Source organism: Eurosta solidaginis, chromosome 2, assembly GCF_040869045.1.
Source record: "Eurosta solidaginis isolate ZX-2024a chromosome 2, ASM4086904v1, whole genome shotgun sequence".
Classification (NCBI taxonomy): Eukaryota; Metazoa; Arthropoda; class Insecta; order Diptera; family Tephritidae; genus Eurosta; species Eurosta solidaginis.
The window spans coordinates 19,189,004-19,211,591 of record NC_090320.1 but is presented as its reverse complement, the minus strand read 5'-3'; the positions used below and the strand labels follow the sequence as shown (position 1 = coordinate 19,211,591).

At 37.9% G+C, this 22,588-nt stretch overlaps 1 protein-coding gene and 1 long non-coding RNA gene across 5 annotated transcripts in view; one reads left to right on the top strand and one right to left on the bottom strand.

The window, feature by feature from the left end:
• The window catches only part of Lar (tyrosine-protein phosphatase Lar), a 1,659,242-nt gene extending 1,657,310 nt beyond the window's left edge, over positions 1–1,932 (bottom strand). For both annotated transcript variants that reach the window (XM_067764572.1, XM_067764575.1), the window contains exon 1: positions 1,450–1,932. The gene's annotated coding sequence lies outside the window, so the exon portion shown is untranslated. The remainder of the gene's footprint in view (positions 1–1,449) is intronic.
• Positions 1,933–6,497: 4,565 nt separating this feature from the next.
• LOC137239361 (uncharacterized) overlaps positions 6,498–22,588 on the top strand; it is a 72,054-nt gene continuing 55,963 nt past the window's right edge. For 2 of the 3 annotated variants that reach the window (XR_010949341.1, XR_010949339.1), the window contains exon 1: positions 6,498–6,770. This is a non-coding gene — a long non-coding RNA (uncharacterized lncRNA). The remainder of the gene's footprint in view (positions 6,771–22,588) is intronic. The other variant, XR_010949340.1, reaches the window with a different exon arrangement.

The window sequence follows — 22,588 nt, the reverse complement described above, 5'->3', positions numbered from 1 at the left end:
GTAAAAACATCCTCCAACTTCCGAAACTAAAAGCCGAAACCAGTACGAAAACCGAAATTGGAACTAAGACCGAAATCTTAAGCACTGAAACTGGAACCAGAATTTAAATTGAAACCGAAACTGAAAACTGGGCTGAACTTAATTCAGATTTTCTATTGGAACGGACGCCGAAATCAACTAAAATTTGACCCGGAACAGGAAAGCAGAACGGAAATCGGAACCGATATTGGAACTGAGACTGGAACGGGAGCTAAAATTGGAAACTGTATTAAAATCAAATCAGACACCAGAACATGAACAAAATTGAAACCAATAGCGGGAACGCACAGCAGAACTGAAATCGAAACCGGAACATGAATTTGAATAGCGACCGAAACCGCAACCTGAACTGAAACCGGAATTGAGATCTGAGCTGAAACCTGGAACTGTATTGGTTCCGATTTTTATTTACCAAATAAACGGCTCACATACTGGAACTCAGACCGGAAAACCTAACCTAAAGCGGAACTTGAATGTTAATCGTAACCTGAACTCAAATCGGAACAGTAACTGAGATAGTAGCTGAAATCGTAAGCTGGAGTGTAAAGGGGTTCGCGAATCGAAACCGAAAAGGGAACTGAAACACAAACCCAAGCTGAAACTGAAACCGAAACCGATGTCGAAATTGAAATCAGAACCGAAACCAGAACTAAATTATGATCTGAAAAGGGAATAGGGATGGGAACTCCGGCCCGAACTGAACCCGAATCGAGAACTTGATCCCTATTCGAAACCTGAACTAAAATCGAAGATACAACTGGAACTAAGATCAGTTTCAAATTCATATAACTGGATAGAAAGGCGAATGCATATCCCAATCAGAACTGGAACTGGACCACAAACCGAAACCGAAACTGAAACTGAATTAAAATTGGATTAAAAAAATGCAATGAGAGTAAATCTAAAATCGGAACCGAAACTAGAACTAAATCTGGAACAGAAACTAGAACTGGGTGTGGTGGAAACCTGCTTCTTTGCGCCCGTGATGGAGCGTGATGATGACCTTATGATGCGTTAGTTAAGGCCAATAATATATGTAAATATCATCGGCATTCGCCAGAAATTGCACGCTCTGAACACCTGATTGTATTATCCGTGAAAAGACTAAAGCGAGCACTGTAGAACTGCCAGTGTGAGCTCATCTGATGATACGACATTGAAGCACACGGAGAGCACAAAAACTTGGGATAAGTAAGGAGTGCATATGAGAATCTTGCGGAGCTTCTCGGCCGATGGTTTTCAGCAAAAAAACAAGGGTTTTTCTTTTTTCCTCTACAAGTTTCGGCGCTATTTTGGTCCTTCTTCTGGAAGCCTGTTTGTTTGGACAAAAAACATAAAATAATTATAACATCGACAAAAATATAAATATTTTCTACTATGTATTTGACAATATTTCTTCTTAAAACATACATATTTATTTAATGAATTATTTGGCAACACTTATTAGTTTTTAACTTCATTAATCGCCGTGGCGTAAGCTTAACTAATATTGTCCACATCATCCTTAAAGTTGAGAGCTTTTTTGATTATTTGTTGTATTCGAAGGCCTTCCAGTGTTAGTTTTGTTTTGTTCTCTTCTTCCTACATCTAATATTTTGACATTTTCGAAATCAGCTGAGTGTTGTTTATTTGTTAAGTGTTGAGAAAGCGCAGTTGAGCTTTTTCCATTTTTGGTAACTGCTCTGTGCTCGGTGATTCTGACAACCAAAGCTCTCTTCGTTGTGACAATGTATATTTTGTTGCTCTTTTTTTCAACATTCCCATTGCACTTAATTTCATATATGACACTATGTTGTTGTTCTTTCTCTACTTTGTCTTTTGTTCTTGTGAATATTTTATTAAGTGTTAAGTGTGGCTTGTAGGCAAAGCATGTATTGTTGTTGTCCATTATTCTGTTCAGTGTTTTGTTGTCCGTTAAGTCTGGTATGTTCGCAACTCCCCTATATATTGTCTTTTCCCTTTGTGGTTTGCAACTGCATTTTTATACTCAGCTGAGCAGAGCTCACAGAGTATATTAACTTTGTTCGCATAACGGTAATCCGTAACGGCATAAACTAATCGGGATAGATATAGACTTCTATATATCAAAATGATCTGGCCGTCCGTCCGTCCGTCTGTCCGTCCGTAAACACGATAACTTGAGTAAATTTTGAGGTATCTTGATAAAATTTGGTATGTAGGTTCCTGGGTACCCATCTCAGATCTCTATTTAAAATGAGCGAAATCGGACCATAACCACGCCCACTTTTTCGATATCGAAAATTTCGAAAAAACCAAAAAGTGCGATAATTCATTACCAAAGACGGCTAAAGCGATGAAACTTGGTAGGTGGGTTGACCTTATGACATAGAATAGAAAATTAGTAAAATTTTGGACAATAGGCGTGGCACCGTCCACTTTTAAAAGAAGGTAATTTCAAAGTTTTGCAAGCTGTAATTTGGGAGGCGTTGAAGATATAATGATGAAATTTGGCAGGAACGTTACTCCTATTACTATATGTGTGCTAAATAAAAATTAGCAAAATCGGATTACGAACACGCCCACTTTCAAAAACAAATTTGTTTTAAAGTCAAATTTTAAGAAAAAATTTAATATCTTTACAGTATATAAGTAAATTATGTCAACATTCAACTCCAGTAAAGATATGGTGCTTGCCTTGGCTTGGCTCCGCCCTTTTTCACTTAATTCGTCTAGAATACTTTTAATGCCATAAATCGAACAAAAATATAGATTTTATGACGCTAACTGTTTTCTGTGAAAATGGGCGAAATCGGTTGAAGCCACGCCCAGTTTTTATACACAGTCGTCGGTCTATCCTTCCGCTCGGCTTTTAACACGATAACTTGAGCAAAAATCGACATATCTTTACTAAACTTAGTTCACGTACTTATCTGAACTCACTTTATCTTGGTATAAAAAATGGCCGAGATCCGACTATAACCACGCCCACTTTTTCGATATCGAAAATTACGAAAAATGAAAAAAATGCCATAATTCTATACCAAATATGAAAAAAGAGATGAAACATGCTAATTGGATTGGTTGATTGACTCAAAATATAACTTTAGAAAAAAACTTTGTAAAAGGGGTGTGACACCTACCATATTAAGTAGAAGAAAATGACAAAAGTTCTGCAGGGCGAAATCAAACGCCCTTGGAATTTTGGCAGGAATACTGTTCCTGGTATTACATATATAAATAAATTAGCGGTACCCGACAGATGATGTTCTGGGTCACCCTGGTCCACATTTTGGTCGACATCTCGAAAACGCCTTCACATATACAACTAAGGGTCACCCCTTTTAAAACCCTTGTTAATACCTCTAATTTGATACCCATATCGTACAAAAACACATTCTAGAGTCACCCCTGGTCCACCTTTATGGCCATAACTCGAAAAGGCGTCCACCTATAGCACTAAGGCCCACTCCCTTTTAAAATACTAATTAACACCTTTCATTTGATACCTATATCGTACAAACACATTCTAGAGACACCCCTGGTCCACCCTTATGGCGATGTCTCAAAAAGGCGTCCACTTATAGAACTAAGGCCCACTAGGTTTTAAATAATCATTAACACTTTGATACCCATATCGTACAAACACATTCTAGAGTAACCCTTGGTCCACATTTATAGCGATATCTCTAAAAGGCGTCCATCTATAGAACTAAGGCCCACTCCCTTTTAAAATACTCATTAGCACCTTTCATTTGATACCCATATCGTACAAACACATTCTAGAGTCACCCCTAGTCTACCTTTATGGCGATAACTCGAAAAGGCGTCCACCTATAGCACTAAGGCCCACTCCCTTTTAAAATACTCATTAACACCTTTCATTTGATACCCATATCGTACAAACACATTCTAGAGACATTCCTGGTCCACCCTTATGGCGATGTCTCAAAAAGGCGTCCACTTATAGAACTAAGGCCCACTACGTTTTAAATTATCATTAACACCTTTCATTTGATACCCATATCGTACAAACACATTCTAGAGTCACCCCTGGTCCACATTTTAAGCGATATCTCGAAAAGGCGTCCATCTATAGAACTAAGGCCCACTCCCTTTAAAAATAATCATTAACACCTTTCATTTGATACCCATATCGTACAAACACATTCTAGTGTCACCTCTGGTCTACCTTTATGGCGATATCTCGAAAAGGCGTCCACCTATAGAAATAAGGCCCACTCCCTTTTAAAATACTCAGTAACACCTTTCGTTTGATACCCATATCGTACAAACACATTCTAGAGTAACCCCTGGTCCACATTTATAGCGATATCTCAAAAAGGCGTCCATCTATAGAACTAAGGCCCACTCCCTTTTAAAATGCTCATTAACACCTTTCATTTGATACCCATATCGTACAAACACATTCTAGAGTCACCCCTAGTCTACCTTTATGGCGATAACTCGAAAAGGCGTCCACCTATAGCACTAAGGCCCACTCCCTTTTAAAATACTCATTAACACCTTTCATTTGATACCCATATCGTACAAACACATTCTAGAGACATTCCTGGTCCACCCTTATGGCGATGTCTCAAAAAGGCGTCCACTTATAGAACTAAGGCCCACTACGTTTTAAATTATCATTAACACCTTTAATTTGATACCCATATCGTACAAACACATTCTAGAGTAACCCTTGGTCCACATTTATAGCGATATCTCTAAAAGGCGTCCATCTATAGAACTAAGGCCCACTCCCTTTTAAAATACTCATTAACACCTTTCATTTGATACCCATATCGTACAAACACATTCTAGAGTCACCCCTAGTCCACCTTTATGGCGATAACTCGAAAAGGCGTCCACCTATAGCACTAAGGCCCACTCCCTTTTAAAATACTCATTAACACCTTTCATTTGATACCCATATCGTACAAACACATTCTAGAGACATTCCTGGTCCACCCTTATGGCGATGTCTCAAAAAGGCGTCCACTTATAGAACTGAGGCCCACTACGTTTTAAATTATCATTAACACCTTTCATTTGATACCCATATCGTACAAACACATTCTAGAGTCACCCCTGGTCCACATTTTAAGCGATATCTCGAAAAGGCGACCACCTATAAAACTATGGCCCACTCCCTTTTAAGATACTCTTTAATACCTTCCATTTGAAACCCATGTCATACAACCGCAATCCAGGGTTACCCTAGGTTCATTTTCCTACATGCTGATTTTCCTTATTTTGTCTCCACAGCTCTCAACTGAGTATGTAATGTTCGGCTACACCCGAACTTAGCCTTCCTTACTTGTTATTATAATTTTTATACTCAGCTGAGCAGAGCTCACAGAGTATATTAACTTTGTTCGCATAACGGTAATCCGGTACGGCATAACCGGGCGGGTACCGCTACCCGACAGATGACGTTCTGGGTCACCCTGGTCCACATTTTGGTTGATATCTCGAAAACGCCTTCACATATACAACTAAGAGCCACTCCCTTTTAAAACCCTCATTAATACCTTTAATTTGATGCCCATATCGTACAAACACATTCTAGAGTAACCCCTGGTCCACCTTTATAGCGATATCTCGAAAAGGCATCCACCTATAGAACTAAGGCCCACTCCTTTTAAATATACTCATTAACACCTTTCATTTGATACCCTATCGTACAAACAAATTCTAGAGTCACCCCTGGTCCACCTTTATGGCGATATCTCGAAAAGGCATCCACCTATAAAACTAAAGCCCTCTACCTTTTAAAATACTCAATAACGCCTTTTATTTGATTCCCATATCGTACAAACACATTCTACAGTCACCCCTGGTCCACCTTTATGGCGATATCCCGCTATGGCGTCCACCTATAGAACTATGGCCCACTGCCTTCTAAAATACTCCTTAATACCTTCCATTTGATACCTATGTCATACAAACACATTCCAGGGTTACCCTAGGTTCTTTTTCCTACATGGTGATATTTTGTCTCCAAAGCTCTCAGCTGAGTATGTAATGTTAGGTTACACCCGAACTTAGCCTTCCTTACTTGTTAATTTTGTTAATTGTTGTCGTTATTAGCATCTCTGACACTGCATTAGGGTACATTCTTTTAGAGTAGTTTTTTTATTTTTCGCCTGTTATCATTCATGAACTCCTGATCGCTGAGTTTGAAAATTTTGTCAATTAGGTTTATTGTAGTGTTTTTCTTTTGGGCCCAGGGATGATTCGAGTAATAATTTATCACATGGGTGCTAGAATCACCGAGCACAGAGCAGATGCCAAAAATGGAAAAAGCTCAACTGCGCTTTCTCAACACTTAGCAAATAAACAACACTCAGCTGATTTCGAAAATGGCAAAATATTAGATGTAGAAAGAAGAGAACAAAACAAAGCTAGCACTGGAAGGCCTTCGAATACAACAAAGAATAAAAAAAGCTGTCAACTTTAATATTGTCCACATATATTAGTTGTGCTTACACCACGGCGATTAATGAAGTTAAAAACTAATAAGTGTTGCCAAATAACTCATTAAATAAATATGTTTTAAGTATAAAAATTGCCAAATACAATTAATGTAAGGGTTTTAGTAGAAAATGTTTATACTTTTGTCGATTTTGTAATTATTCAATGTTTTTTTTTGTGCAAATAAACAGACTTCCTGAGGAAGGTGCAAAATAGCACCGAAACATGTAGAAGAAAAAACCTTGTTTTTCGCTTAAAACCATCGGCCGCAAAGCTCCAAAAGATTCCCAGAAAAGGTGAATAATTATTGCCCCTACAAATATAAACAGAAAAGTGCATTTTTTACTTTACAATATTAGTCAGTTAAGATGTCTTTGACTCAATGAATGCTATAAACACATTATTCCCTACATCGAATGGACGACACAGCTCATACTACTTGGTGTTTGAATAAAGAATCTCTTGAATCATGTGTAAAAGCATACCCCCTTGCTATGCGATGAAGCATCCCCTTTATTGCTCCTGTTTAGCCTTTATTAACCTAAACAAACAAATTCACTATGGACTCATATTTTTATATTCAGTTGAGCAGAGCTCACAGAGTATATTAAGTTTGATTGGATAACGGTTGGTTATACAGGTATAAAGGAATCGAGATAGATATAGACTTCCATATATCAAAATCATCAGGATCGAAAAAAAATTTGATTGAGCCATGTCCGTCCGTCCGTCCGTCCGTTAACACGATAACTTGAGTAAATTTTGAGGTATCTTGAGATATCGAAAATTTCGAAAAACCGAAAAAGTGCAATAATTCATTACCAAAGACAGATAAAGCGATGAAAGTTGAAGTTGAAGGTGAGTTGAACTTATGACGCAGAATAGAAAATTAGTAAAATTGTGGACAATGGGCGTGGCACCGCCCACTTTTAAAAGAAGGTAATTTGAAACTTTTGTAAGCTGTAATTTGGCAGTCGTTGAAGATATAATGATGAAATTTGGCAGGAACGTTACTCCTATTACTATTTGTATGCTTATCCGACTATGACCACGCCCACTTTTTCGATATCGAAAATTACGAAAAATGAAAAAATGCCATAATTCTATACCAAATACGAAAAAAGGGATGAAACGTGGAAATTGGATTGGTTTATTGACGCGAAATATAACTTTAGAAAAAACTTTGTAAAATGGTTGTGACACCTACCATATTAAGTAGAAGAAAATGAAAAAGTTCTGCAGGGCGAAATAAAAAACCCTTGAAATCTTGGCAAGTATTACATATATAAATAAATTAGCGGTATCCAACAGATGACGTTCTGGGTCACCCTGGTCCACATTTTGGTCGATATCTGGAAAACGCCTTCACATATACAACTACAACCACTCCCTTTTAAAACTCTCATTATTACCTTTAATTTTATACCAATATCGTACAAGCACATTCTAGAGTCACCCCTGGTCCACCTTTATGGCGATATCTCGAAAAGGCGTCCACCTATTGAACTAAGTCCCACGCCCTTTTAGAATACTCATTGACACCTTTCATTTGATACCCATATCGTACAAACATATTCTAGAGTCACCCCTGGTCCACCTTTCTGGCCATATCTCGAAACGGCGTCCACCTATAGAACTAAGGCCCACTCCCTTTTAAAATACTCATTAACACCTTTCGTATGATACCCATATCGTACAAACAAATTCTAGGGTCACCCCTGGTCCACCTTTATGGCGATATCTTGAAACGGCGTCCACCTATGGAACTAAGGATCACTCCCTTTTAAAATACTCATTAACACCTTTCTTTTGATACCCATATTGTGTAAACAAATTCTAGGGTCACCCCTGGTCCACCTTTATGGAGATATCTCGAAACGGAGTCCACCTATGGAACTAAAGATTACTCCCTTTTAAAATACTCATTAACACCTTTAATTTGATACCCATATCGTACAAACAAATTCTAGAGTCACCCCTGGTCCACCTTTATGGCGATATCCCTAAATGGCGTCCACCTATAGAACTATGGCCCACTCCCTTATAAAATTCTCTTTAATGCCTTTCATTTGATACACATGTCATAAAAACACATTCCAGGGTTTCCCTCGGTTCATTTTCCTACATGGTTATTTTCCTTTATGTTGTCACCATAGATCTCAACTGAGTATGTAATGTTCGGTTACACCCGAACTTATCCTTCTTTACTTGTTTTTAAATTGATTACTCATTGACTCCACTGCGTTGCCCATGGTCAGCTGTTTGCATATTCTGTAAATAATACTATGTACATAGTAACAATATACAGCAGTGAGCACAAAAACAGCAGTGACAATTTTTATAAAATTCGGTCTATTAAATTCTTCGGTTATTTATTTCCGATACATTTAGAAAAAGATTTTATGACTTTTGTAATTGAAGCTATTAAAAATCATCACTTTCAAAATAATACTGCTATTGCTCGCTAGATAGCGTCTTAATCGAAACTGCTTGATAGCTCAACTCAAACTGAATTCCAGCGCCTCTACATTTGCTGCCTTATATACTCTCTTATTTCAACGTTCGCATCTTCTAGGCGCATCCAGAATCTACTAGTTGCCATTAGCTCTCAAACTTCTCAGCTGTAACCACAATGGCACGATTTTATGGCTTTTCTCATTGCATACTTTCAGGAATATCTCAGATATATGCATGTGTTTGTGCATTGATTCTCCGCTGCTCGTATACGTACATGGTACATATGTGTAGACGCAATTATTGTTTCGTTTATGTAGATACATAATGATTGAATTATTGATGTGAATTCGCGTCACTGCTTAGCATCAGCTTAGAGATAGCAGCACCCCTTAGTTTTGCTAATATTCGTAACAATATTTATGAGCACACTTTTCAACCTAAATTCAAACGTCAAATTTCAAAAACAAAAATATTGATTCTTCAATATTCCATTTGCAAATAAATGGCTCTTTATTTTATTCTTTTTTCAGTTAAATAACGTGTATTTAGAATATGATATGAAAAAGGTTACATTAAAAACTCAAGCGAATGTGTCGGCTTTTCTTTGCCATTTCACCTAAAATTTCATCAACGGTAACAATTTGATCACGGTGGATGCTTAATGATGCACAGCTATTGAATCGATTTTCGCTCATCGTGTTTCTCAAGTAGTTTTTAATCAGCCTAAGAGTTGAAAAAAATCTCTCGTTCGTTGCCGTTGTTACTGGAAGCGTACACAAGATTTTCAACAACATGTGAACATTAGGAAAGCCAAAGAATCGCATTCCTGTAATATTAATCATAGATAAATTGATAAAAAAAACCGAAGTACCTCCTTCAGGAATAAGTAGAATTCATGCTTCTTGAGCCTATGCATGAGATCTAACGTATACGTATTGTCACGGATATTAGCATCACTAAATTATCCCATCACTAAGGCGTTGCTAAGGCCATGCCAAGCAGTATTTACGTTAATAATTAAATCAAGTATACACATATATAAGGCAGCCCAGAGAGATGTCACACACAGATGCATTTACTTATATGCCTATGTGCGCGCGAGAGACTGTAAACTACAAACATTCACATCAATAATTCAATCTTTATGTATCTACATAAACGAATAAATAATTGCGTCTACACATATGTACGTATACGAGCATCGGAGCGGCAATGCACAAACACATGCATATATCTTATCTGAGTTGTCACAAGAGAGAGCAATAATTTGTGCACGTAGTTGTGGCTGGCGATTTTGTAGCCGAAACAACTAGTAAGTTCTGGAAATCGAAGAGCCTAGAAGTATGCAGCGTAAACTATAAAAGCGCGGCAAGCGAGTAAGAAGTAATTCAGTTTGAGTTGAGCTATCAATCAGTTTGATTATTAAGCCAGTGGGTAGCAAAGTATAAGTGTTATTGTGAAGTACTTTAATAAAGGCCATTTTTCCATTATTCAATATTGGAGTTATTTATTCAACAGTTTAGTGATTCGAACTTAGCAGAGGATTGCAAATAAGAGGATTTGCAGCAAATTCGTTACAGTATATAAAATTCAAAAGAAAGAAACTGATCGAATAGAAAAAAATTCAATTTAAAAAAGTCATATCTACACGGAAAAACACTAATGTGTTTTTTAAATTTTAAAATGTAAAAAACACATTATTTTTTCATTTATCAAATAATTTGAGTTTTACATTTTTGAAATGTGTTTTTGACATGAAAAAAAATGTAGATGTTACATTATAATAATGTGTTTTCCACATGGAAAATAATGTCTAATTTGCATTATATTTCAAAATAGGAATTGTGTTCTTCAAAAAAATCCTGTAAATTTAACATTATTTAAATGTGGATAATAAAATCAAAGCACGAGAATTAGTATCGTTTAGTTTGGCAAACAAACAGAACCGTAAGCAATGTTTATATGTATGTTTATATGTAGCTTGCCGCCGTGACGTAAGTGCAGAAGAATCATGCAAATATTGAGACGCATGGAGTTTTCATATTTGCCTTTTCATTCCGATGAATGTAATGGCGGTTGAGGCAAACCAGCAAACGCCTGAATTGATTATATTCACGCATGCAATTAGTTGGTTGATTTTAAATCAATGTCGATTATGTTCTTTTAAGCAAGTTGGATCATTGAACACGATCATGTTGCCGAATGTAATCGAATGTTGTTGTGTTGGATTTTTGCTGTTCTCTGATATGTATGTAGATGGTCGTTAGGCAAATTTACAAGGAAACTTCTTTAAGAAATTATAGTAAAAGTTAACATGTACATTTGTATATTTAATAAATTGCAGAATTATTATAAAACAGAATATGATTAAAATATATAAGTGTTCACTTCGTACATACATATGCTTGCATATTAAAAATATAATATCACCAACGAAGTAAATTCATAAAGCAGAATTATAAAGAAATTTATTAACATAGACATAAAAACATCAAATATTTGAATTGTAACGACCTAAAAAATCAAATGATCCTCCCCCCGTCGCTACGACCCTGTTGGAGGCCCACCAACATCACAGTATTGAATTCGAGATTGTGGAAAAGGTCATTGTCCATGTTCTCCACTATGTCCGGAAAAAAAGCCTTATAAAACTGAGCCACTGCATTCTCTTGTACTGCTATTTTGGGATAGGTACTTACCGCGGACCCTAATTGACCTCTGTTATTTTTATACTCAGTTGAGCAGAGCTCACAGAGTATATTAAGTTTGATTGGATAACGGTTGGTTGTACAGGTATAAAGGAATCGAGATAGATATAGACTTCCATATATCAAAATCATTAGGATCGAAAAAAAATTTGATTGAGTCATGTCCGTCCGTCCGTCCGTCCGTCCGTTAACGCGATAACTTGAGTAAATTTTGAGATATCTTGATGAAATTTGGTATGTAGGTTCCTGAGCACTCATCTCAGATCGCTATTTAAAATGAACGATATCGGACTATAACCACGCCCACTTTTTCGATATCGAAAATTTCGAAAAACCGAAAAAGTGCAATAAATCATTACCAAAAACAGCTAAAGCGATGAAACTTGGTAGGTGAGTTGAACTTATGACGCAGAATAGAAAATTAGTAAAATTTTGGACAACGGGCGTGGCATCGCCCACTTTTAAAAGAAGGTAATTTAAAAGTTTTGCAAGCTGTAATTTGGCAGTCGTTGAAGATATCATGATGAAATTTGGCAGGAACGTTACACCTATTACTGTATGTACGCTTAATAAAAATTAGCAAAATCGGAGAAGGACCACGCCCACTTTTAAAAAAAAAATTTTTTCAAAGTAAAATTTTAACAAAAAATTTAATAACTTTACAGTATATAAGTAAATTATGTCAACATTCAACTCCAGCAATAATATGGTGCAACAAAATACAAAAATAAAAGAAAATTTCAAAATGGGCGTGGCTCCGCCCTTTTTCATTTAATTTGTCTAGGATACTTTTAATGCCATAAGTCGAACAAAAATTTACCAATCCTTTTGAAATTTGGTAGGGGCATAGATTTTATGACGTTAACTGTTTTCTGCGAAAATGGGCGAAATCGGTTGAAGCCACGCCCAGTTTTTATACACAGTCGTCCGTATGTCCTTCCGCATGGCCGTTAACACGATAACTAGAGCAAAAACCGATATACATATCTTTACTAAACTTAGTCCACGTACCTATCTGAGCTCACTTTATCTTGGTATAAAAAATGAACGAAATCCGACTATGACCACGCCTACTTTTTCGATATCGAAAATTATGAAAATGAAAAAAATGACATAATTCTATACCAAATGCGAAAAAAGGGATGAAACATGATAATTGGAAATATAACTTTAGAAAAAAACTTTGTAAAATGGTTGTGACACCTACCATATTAAGTAGAAGAAAATGAAAAAGTTCTGCAGGGCGAAATAAAAAACCCTTGAAATCTTGGCAGGTATTACATATATAAATAAATTAGCGATATCCAAAAGAAGATGTTCAAGGTCACCCTGGTCCACATTTTGGTCGATATCTGGAAAACGCCTTCACATATACAACTACCACCACTCCCTTTTAAAACTCTCATTAATACCTTTAATTTGATACCAATATCGTACAAACACATTCTAGAGTCACCCCTGATCCACCTTTATGGCGATATCTCGAAAAGGCGTCCACCTATACCACTACCACCAGTCCCTTTTAAAACCCTCATTAATACCTTTAATTTGATACCCATATCGTACAAACACATTCTAGAGTCACCCCTGGTCCACCTTTATGGCGATATCTCGAAAAGGCGACCACCTATACAACTACCACCACTCCCTTTTAAAACCCTCATTAATACCTTTAATTTGATACCCATATCGTACAAACACATTCTAGAGTCACCCCTGGTCCACCTTTATGGCGATATTTCGAAACGGCGTCCACCTATAGAACTAAGGCCCACTCCCTTTTAAAATACTCATTAACACCTTTCGTTTGATACCCATATTGTACAAACAAATTCTAGAGTCAACCCTGATCCACCTTTATGGCGATATCCCTAAATGGCGTCCACCTATAGAACTATGGCCCACTCCCTCATAAAATACTCTTTAATGCCTTTCATTTGATACACATGTCATACAAACAGATTCCAGGGTTTCCCTCGGTTCATTTTCCTACATGGTTATTTTCCCTTATGTTGTCACCATAGCTCTCAACTAGCATGTAATGTTCTGTTACACCCAAACTTAACCTTCCTTACTTGTTAAGCATGAAAACGCGTCAAAATTACCAAATTTCCCGTATTGTTATTATTTTCTTAGCAGAAATAAACAAATTAGGTTTTCAAATCAACTCCCACAGTTTTGACAGCTTTTTCCTAAATTGTTTCAGTGCTGGAAAGTTCCAGTAGAATATTAGTTTAGGTACCTAAAATTTAGGCAAACTCGCACCCAGCCTAAGTAAACGAACGTTTCATTAGAGCGGAGCGTGGTGTGTGAATTAATCGTGAGGAACTGCTTTTCCTGTTAAAGGTCAGTTCTGCTTATTTTAAAATTAATTTAATAATGGCTTCGTTATCAAAATATTTCGTGCTTTATCAAAGATGAACATCCAACAACAATTTGTAAAATGACATCGTACTTGCCATTAAACAGCAATTTCAATGTCATTGATCGCTTCTTCAATTACGTCGCAATTTAACCTTAACCTGCAGGCATTGAACGGCTGACAATTAGTGTAACACTCCTTAGTATATCAAAAGTAAGTAGGACATGAAAGCATCTCAGGTCATGCAACGTAAATGCCATGCAAGTGAATTGTGCTCGCGTGCATTAAGCCAAATAATGCTACATAAATATTTGAGTGATTAAATAAGAATGCATAGAGGAAGCGAAATTAAATTATGTAATAATCAGTAATAAGCCTAAATTATGTAATAATCATCAATATGAGTAGGAAATATGGCTTTTGTGGGAAGATGTTCTTATCGTTATTTGCTGCTCTTAACTTACGAATTTGAAATTTTGCTTTTAAGAGATCACTCGATAATTTATTGTGGCTCCCAAGGAATGAAATTTCGTGAAGCCATTGCACTGTTTATCAAATATTTTGTATGGCAGAACTAAGAAGCTTGGCGTTCGAATAATTCACTGCTAGGGACTGTGGTGTGTCCCTGGAGTAATAAATTGCGCCAAGAAATGAAGTAGTTTTCCTACATAAACCAAGTTTATCACATGAAAACCCAAAACAACCTTAATAACCTAGAAATGGATCTACAGGGCAATGATTTTTTATATCCGAATAGGGCATTGACTAATTATGCCAACGGCGGCCACCGTGGTGTGATGGTAGCGTGCCCCGCCTACCATACCGTATACCCTGGGTTCACACCCCGGGCAAACCAGCATCAAAATTTTAGAAATACGGTTTTTCAATTAGAAGAAAATTTTTCTAAGCGGGGTCGCCCCTCGGCAGTGTTTGGCAAGCCGGGGGTATTACAAAACATTTCTACAGCTTCAAAAAAAAATGAATAAATGTCTCGTAACGAAATTTGAAAAAGTAGTTCATCTGAAATGAACTATACAATTCAAAGTCACGCTGAGTATATAATATTCCGTTACATCCAAACTTAGACGCCTCTACTCGTTTTTGGTTTGTTTTATTTAGCTGAACAAGCTCTTTAATTAGCTGTTATACAAATAACAACGCATATGTATTTATTGACATTGTAGCGAAATGAAATGACGCATTTTGCTATGTTTTTTCAAAACGGAATTTCTTTGGAATTGTTTGTTTATTTATATGTGGGCGAATCCCAAAAAAGGTCCATCACGAACCGAACATCAAAATTGGCCATACTCCATTTCTATCACTTGGGATTAAAGGTCAAATATGTGTATGATATTAAAATCAATTAGTTTCTTCTTTCCCCCTAATTCTGAACAGAGAAACATAATGTAACGAATTCACTGCAAATCCTCTTATTTGCCCTTTTGCTAAGTTCGATCACTAAACTGTTGAATAAATAACTCCAATGTTAAATAATGCAAATTGGCCTTTATTAAAGTACTTCACAATAAATAACTCTACTATTTTCAAATAATACTGCTATTGCTCGCTAGATAGCTTCTTAATCGAAACTGCTCGTGGCGCCTCTACCATTGGTGCTTTTATACTCTGTGATTTCCTCGTGGCATCTTCTAGGCGCTTCCAGAATTGTCTTAGTTACCGCCATATAATTATAACTACAGATGTACGTATATAGCTTCTCATATGCGTGTATTTGTGAGCGACACTTCCACAATTACAATTGCATACTTTTGGGAGCATCTCAGATAAGATATATGCATGTGTTTGTGCACTGTTTCTCCCTGCGTGTACGTACATATGTGTAGACATAATTTATTGATTCGTTTGTGTAGATACATAATGATTGATTTATGGATGTGCATGCAAGTCAATGTTTAGCATCGGCTTAGAGATGGCAGTACCCCTTAGTCTTGCTAATATTCGTAACACTGACCTCCACCTAAGTCTGATCGTCCCTATCAGACAAATCTCTCGATCTACACGCTGCCAGCCTTTCCAAATAGGCCAATTTCATTTTCGTTCGTGGTTTACGGATGGTTTGTATGCGGTACACTATATCGTTGATCCGTTTTACAACTTTATATGGTCCTTCCCAATTACACTGCAATTTCGGGGACAAACCTGTTTTACGTTGTGGGTTGTATAACAGCACCAAATCTCCTTCCTGAAAACCTTCCGAATTAATTGCTTTATCGTATCTGGCTTTCATCTTGTCACTCATAATCTTTGTTCGCTGCCTTATCAGATCGTGTATTTCTAAGCTCTTCTTCCAAATCACCAGTGAATTTCTTGACATTTCTCTCCGCATCGGCATCTATCCCAAACTTCAAATCAGCTGACAGTCGAAGGTCATTGCCAAAAATTACTTTTGCAGGGGTTTGACCCGTTGTCTCATGCACTGCTGATCGGTAAGACATCAAGAATAATGGTATGCGGGTATCCCACTCTTTATGGAACTTGTCCACTACTTTCCTTAAGTGCTCCTCCAATGTTCTATTGAATCGTTCCACCATACCATCGGACTGAGGATGCAATGCAGTTGTCCGTGTTTTTTGAATACCCAATGATTTACACATTTTCTGGAACACAGCTGATTCGAAATTCCTGCCTTGGTCAGGATGTAACTCCATTGGTACACCATACCTTGCAACCCAATTGTTTATAAACACTTCTGCTACAGTTTCCGCTTCTTGATTTGGGATTGGGTATAACTCTGGCCATTTGCTGAAATAATCCATAACCACCAGTACATATTTGTTTCCGCAGTTGCTAGTAGGAAATGGACCTGCGACATCCATAGCGATCCTTTCAAATGGCGCACCTGAGTTATATTGATTCATATGGCCATGGCTTCGGGTTGTGGGCCCTTTCGCTCTGCTGCAAATCTCGCAGTTCGCAATCTACTCAGTGACCGACTGACGGCAACCAACCCAATGTAATTTCTGTTTAATCTTCTCGAGCGTCTTCGTGATTCCAAGATGACCTCCGCTTGGACCATTATGCAGCTCACTGAGCACGTCAGGAATCCTCTTTCTGGAAACAACTATCAGTTTCTTTTTTCTTTGACCATCCTCACTCTCCCATACTCGATGCAAGCAACCGGATATCAATTCTAAACTGTTCCAATGTACCCAATATGACTTCGCAATGGGACTCTCTGCTGACATCTCTAATCTGTTTGGTCTTTCGTTTCGTTCGAGCCCTTGCATAACACGTGACAGATCTGTATCTTCTAGCTGACACTTTCTTAGTTGTTCCTTGTCCCATTCATCTGTACATGTTATAGTCATTAGCCGGACATCTATAATGTTTTCTTTAGCCTCGGCCTTTGAACAGTGCTTGCATTACAAACTACATGGCCTTCGTGACATTTCATCAGCATTTCTATGGGTAATACCTTTTCGATGCTCAATGGAAAAGTTATAGCTTTGTAGTCGCCCGTGCCAATTGTCCTTCTGGATTACGGAACTGCAGAAGCCATTTCAACGCTGCGTGATCTGTCCTGACGCGGAATCGCTGGCGCTAGAGGTATTTGTGGAAATGTTTAATGCACTCTACCAATGCCAACAGCTCTCTCCGTGTAACGCAATAGTTCCTCTCTGGTTTTCCAATTGAACGGCTGTAATATGCAACTACCTTCTCCTGTCCATCGACCAGTTGTGATAAAATGCCTCCTATAGCATATCCGCTCGCATCTGTATCTAGAATAAAAGTTGGTCCTGGAATCGGATAAGCCAACTTTGGGGCAGTGCACAAACGCTCTTTCAATGTTTGGAAAGCTACTTCTTGCTCCTTCTTTCATTCAAAAACTTCATTCTTTCTTGTTAGCTCGTGGAGACTATGGGCTACGCTGGCAAAATTTGGTACAAATCGGCGGTAATATGTGCACAGCCCAAGGAATTTTCTCAATTCATGCAGATTCTGTGGTCTTGGCCAATCCTTTACTGCCTCTATCTTTTCATTCGCTGTACGGATACCTTCTGTTGTTACCTTGTGACCCAAATAATTTACTTCCTTTTTAAACAGCGCACACTTTTTGGGACTTAGTTTCAGACCAGCCCCAGCTATTCTCTGGAAAACTTCCTCCAAGTTTTTAAGATGTTCATCGAAGTTCTTGTCCAATACGATGATGTCGTCCAGGTCCATGAGTCTCTCAAAAGTAGCTGGTGCATTACAAAGTCCAAAAGGCATTACTGTAAATTGCCAAAGACCATCTCCGACGCTAAAGGCTGTTTTTTCTTGTCTTCCTCCTTCCCCTCCACTTGCCAGTAGTCACTTTTCAAGTCCAGTGAGGAAAACCATTTCGTACCAGAGAGCGAGTCCAGAGTGTCGTCAATTCTTGGCAATGGGTAGCTATCCTTTTTCGTGACGTCGTTCAACTTGCGGTAGTCCACGCAAAATCTCATTTTCCCCTCCTTCTTCTTCACAAGTACCACCGGTGAGCTCCATGGACTAGCTGATGGTTCGATGACGCCGCTGTCGCTCATTTCTTGTATGATTTGACTCACAACTTCCCGCTTCGCCAGTGGAACACTATGTGGAGCTTGACGTATCGGCCTCGCGTCTCCAGTGTCAATTTGATGTTTCACAACATTGGTGCGGCCTGGTTTGGAACCATCCTGATCAAATATGTTTGCGTACTTTAGTAGCAGTTGCTTCGCCTTTCTCTGATAATCTTGATCTAGCCCCTCCGTCCATGCCTTGATGTCATTTTAAAGATCAGTTTTGCTAGTTTAAACGTGTTCCTGGAGCTGTTCATAGTTAATAACTACTTCAGCCTCTTGTCATCTTCCCATTATAGCTCCTTTTTTCAGTTTGGGTGGTGACTTGAACTCATTGAGTACTCTTACCGGAATATGTCCATCTTGTTTTGTCATAGCCAGGGTTTTTCCTACAAGTATGTTCGGTGCTGATTTGTTTGCTGCCTCGACAACCCATAATTTGTTTGTCCCACAATCACCATCAACCTTTGCCCAGATGACTGCTTCTGATTTTGGTGGTATTTGCTGACTCTCTTCCAATAGCACTCGTTTACTGCTGTAGCCTCTCTCGTAGCCTAAATTAAGTGACACGTCCATGTTCTTATATCTCATCGTCTTGCTTTGGATGTCGATCTTGACGCCTTGGGCGATTAAGAAGTCCACTCCAATTATGATTTCATCAACAATCTCTGCCACTATAAAATTGTGTACTACCGTGACGTTCCCAATTGCGACTTCACATGATACTTCTCTTAGAACCGTGGTGTCTTCTTCAGTAGCTGTACGCAATCTTGCTCCATGCAATGGTCTTATTATCTCGTTGACTAAATCCGCTCGAATGATGGAATGAGATGCCCCCGTATCTACAGTCAGTAAACGTTCCTTTCCATCCACATGTCCTCCGACAGTAAGATTGTTAGACCTTCTTCCAATTTGTGAGATAGATATTATGGGGCATTCAATTGAGGGAGCCAGCTGTCGCCCCTTGCGGCTGACTTGCTTTAGTTTAACGATTCAGTGGACTTGGAGATTTGCTCATCTCCTCCAGCTCTGCGTTTACGGCCACCCACATTGCTGGAGCTATTGGGACAGGTGCTGAAATGTCGTGCAATATGACCCGCACTTGAAGCATTTAATAACTCCGGCATTCTTCTGTTATGATCCCTTCAGTGCTTCCAAAATTGTGTCTACCCAGTCTGGTCTTTCCACTTCCACACGATGAGCTTTGTATGCTGGTTTACTCAATAGTGAGGCAGTTTCCTGAGTCAATGCATCTGATACCGTTTCTGCAAATTTTGGCTTTGGGTTTGCTTATGTGGCTCGCTTCGTTTCGACGTCCCGTATGCCATTTATAAAGCTCTGTATTTTTACTCTTTCGGTGTATTCCACGGGTGCGTCGGCATTCGCCAAATGTGCAAGCCTTTCGACATCTGACGCAAACCCCTGCAAAGTCTCATTAGCTTTTTGGTAGCGGTTTTGCAACCCTATTTGGTGTATTTGCTTCCTGTGTTCGCTTCCGTATCGCTTCTCTAGAGCGCTCATCAATGTTTCGTAGTTGTTCCGCTCTCCCTCGGGAATAGTCTTTAGGATTTCAGCAGCAGACCCTTTCAATGCCACGAATAGTGCAGCAACTTTATCTTCAGCACTCCAGTTGTTCACTGCTGGGGTCTTCTGAAACCGAATCTTAAACACCTGAAAAGGAACAGAACCGTCAAAGGATGGTGTTTTTACCTTTGGATTGCTTGCTGAAACAGCTGGGCGATTTAGTTGTAACTGCTCCATACGCCCCTTTAAATCATCTACTTCTGCCTGAAATTGAGCCATTTTTGCATCCTGCGCTTCCAGTTTTGATGATACCTGTTCCAAAATTTCTGCCGACATTTCAGATATACGTGCTCTTGCGCTTCCAATTGAGATGCCATATATGTCTTTTGGTCTTCCAGTTGAGATGACACTTGCGACGTCATTTCTGAAATACGTGTCTTCTGTTCTTCCAGTTGAGATGACATTTGCGACGACATTGATGTTACTGTCGATGTTTGTGCAGACATTGCAGTCAAAATCATGTTCAAGTCTGTGCTCGTAACTGTCTGCGATGTTTCGTTTTTCTCTTCAATTTTTGTTGTTGTCTCGTCCCCATCAGGATAAAATACATACTCGTCCAAATCGATTCCTTGCGACTCCATTACCTCTCGTAGCCGTGCTTGAAGTTCGATCTTATTGCCGGTTGTATTCAATCCACGGTTCTCCAACTCCTTTTTCAGTTGCTGGATCCTCAATTCACTCAACTTTGCCATGTCTTAATCGAAACTGCTCGTGGTGCCTCTACCGCTGGTGCTTTTATACTCTGTGATTTCCTCGTGGCATCTTCTAGGCGCTTCCAGAATTTACTTAGCTACCGCCATATAATTATAACTACAGATGTACTTATATAGCTTCTCATATGCGTGTATTTGTTAGCGACACTTCCACAATTACAATTGCATACTTTTGGGAGCATCTCAGATAAGATATATGCATGTGTTTGTGCACTGTTTCTCCCTGCGTGTACGTACATATGTGTAGACATAATTTATTGATTCGTTTGTGTAGATACATAATGATTGATTTATGGATGTGCATGCAAGTCACTGTTTAGCATCGGCTTAGAGATGGCAGTACCCCTTAGTGTTGCTAATATTCGTAACAATAATTTAGAAGAAAAGCTTCATTGGTTTTGAAATTTCGGATGTTTTACTAAAAAAATTATAATATCCTTTTGCTTTTGATAAAATTTTGTCTAGTCTTTTATTTAACATTAAAACAACTTTGGAAAATGTAGGTTTTATAAATTGATCGTGGCCTTATTCCCAATATTTTCCTAGGAAGTAAACGTCGACTTGAAATTCAAAAAGCTTTCAGATGATAAATAAGTCTGTTTAATAAAATTTTTCCGGAAAGTTCGCGTAACATATCTTATTGGTGTTTAATATTTGTCAAGTTTTTTTGCAAACGAACAAAACTTATATGTTGTCAGAAAGAGGGCATTTTGCGCTTTCAGCAATGTATAAACTGTTAATTCATTCTTGGAGATGTTAGAGAAATCTTACAAAATATGATGAACATTTAAATTGTTGTATCTCTTTTCTAATTTATATACACAAAGGATTATACAGGGAAAATCTAAAATCAGTTATGATTTCAACAAGATATAAGTTTTAAATATTAATGTCGGTTTTATTGGTGTATTTAATAATTCCATATGAAGACATATAAGAAAAAGTACAAACTAACTTCCAGTTTTCTTGTGAACCTTATCTGCTTGAAGAAAATATATATACATCTGTCGACTAGAAATGGTTAAATGGTAATATCTTATCCAAATTTCAATTGATTTATTATGGCCTCTTTAAATTTTGATTTATTTTGTACTATGGTTCTATTTCTTCTATAAAATTAACATTTGATGACTAAAAATTTATCGAAGAATAAACAGAGAGAAAGTTATATACCTGTATACGTCTCCGCTTAAGAAAAGGGTGTTTTGGGCCCTTAGCCCGGACTTTGAGGGCGTATTCGAAATGCGTGCATTAAGCCAAATAATGCTACATAAATATTTGAGTGATTAAATAAGAATGCATAGAGGAAGCGAAATTAAATTATGTAATAATCAGTAATAAGCCTAAATTATGTAATAGTTATGTAATAATCCTCAATTTGAGTAGGAAGTATGGCTATTGTGGGAAGATGTTCTTATCGTTATTTGCTGCTCTTAACTTACGAATTTGAGATTTTGCTTTTAAGAGATCACTCGATGATTTATTATGGCTCCCAAGGAATGAAATTTCGTGAAGCCATTGCACTGTTTATCAAATATTTTGTATGGTAGAACTAAGAAGCTTGGTGTTCGAATAATTCACTGCTAGGGACTGTGATATGTCCCTAGAGTAGTGAATTGCGCCAAGAAATTAAGTAGTTTTCCTACATAAACCAAGTTTATCACATGAAAACCCAAAACAACCTTAATAACCTAGAAATGGATCTACAGTGCAATGAGTTTTTATGTCCTAATAGGGCATTGACTA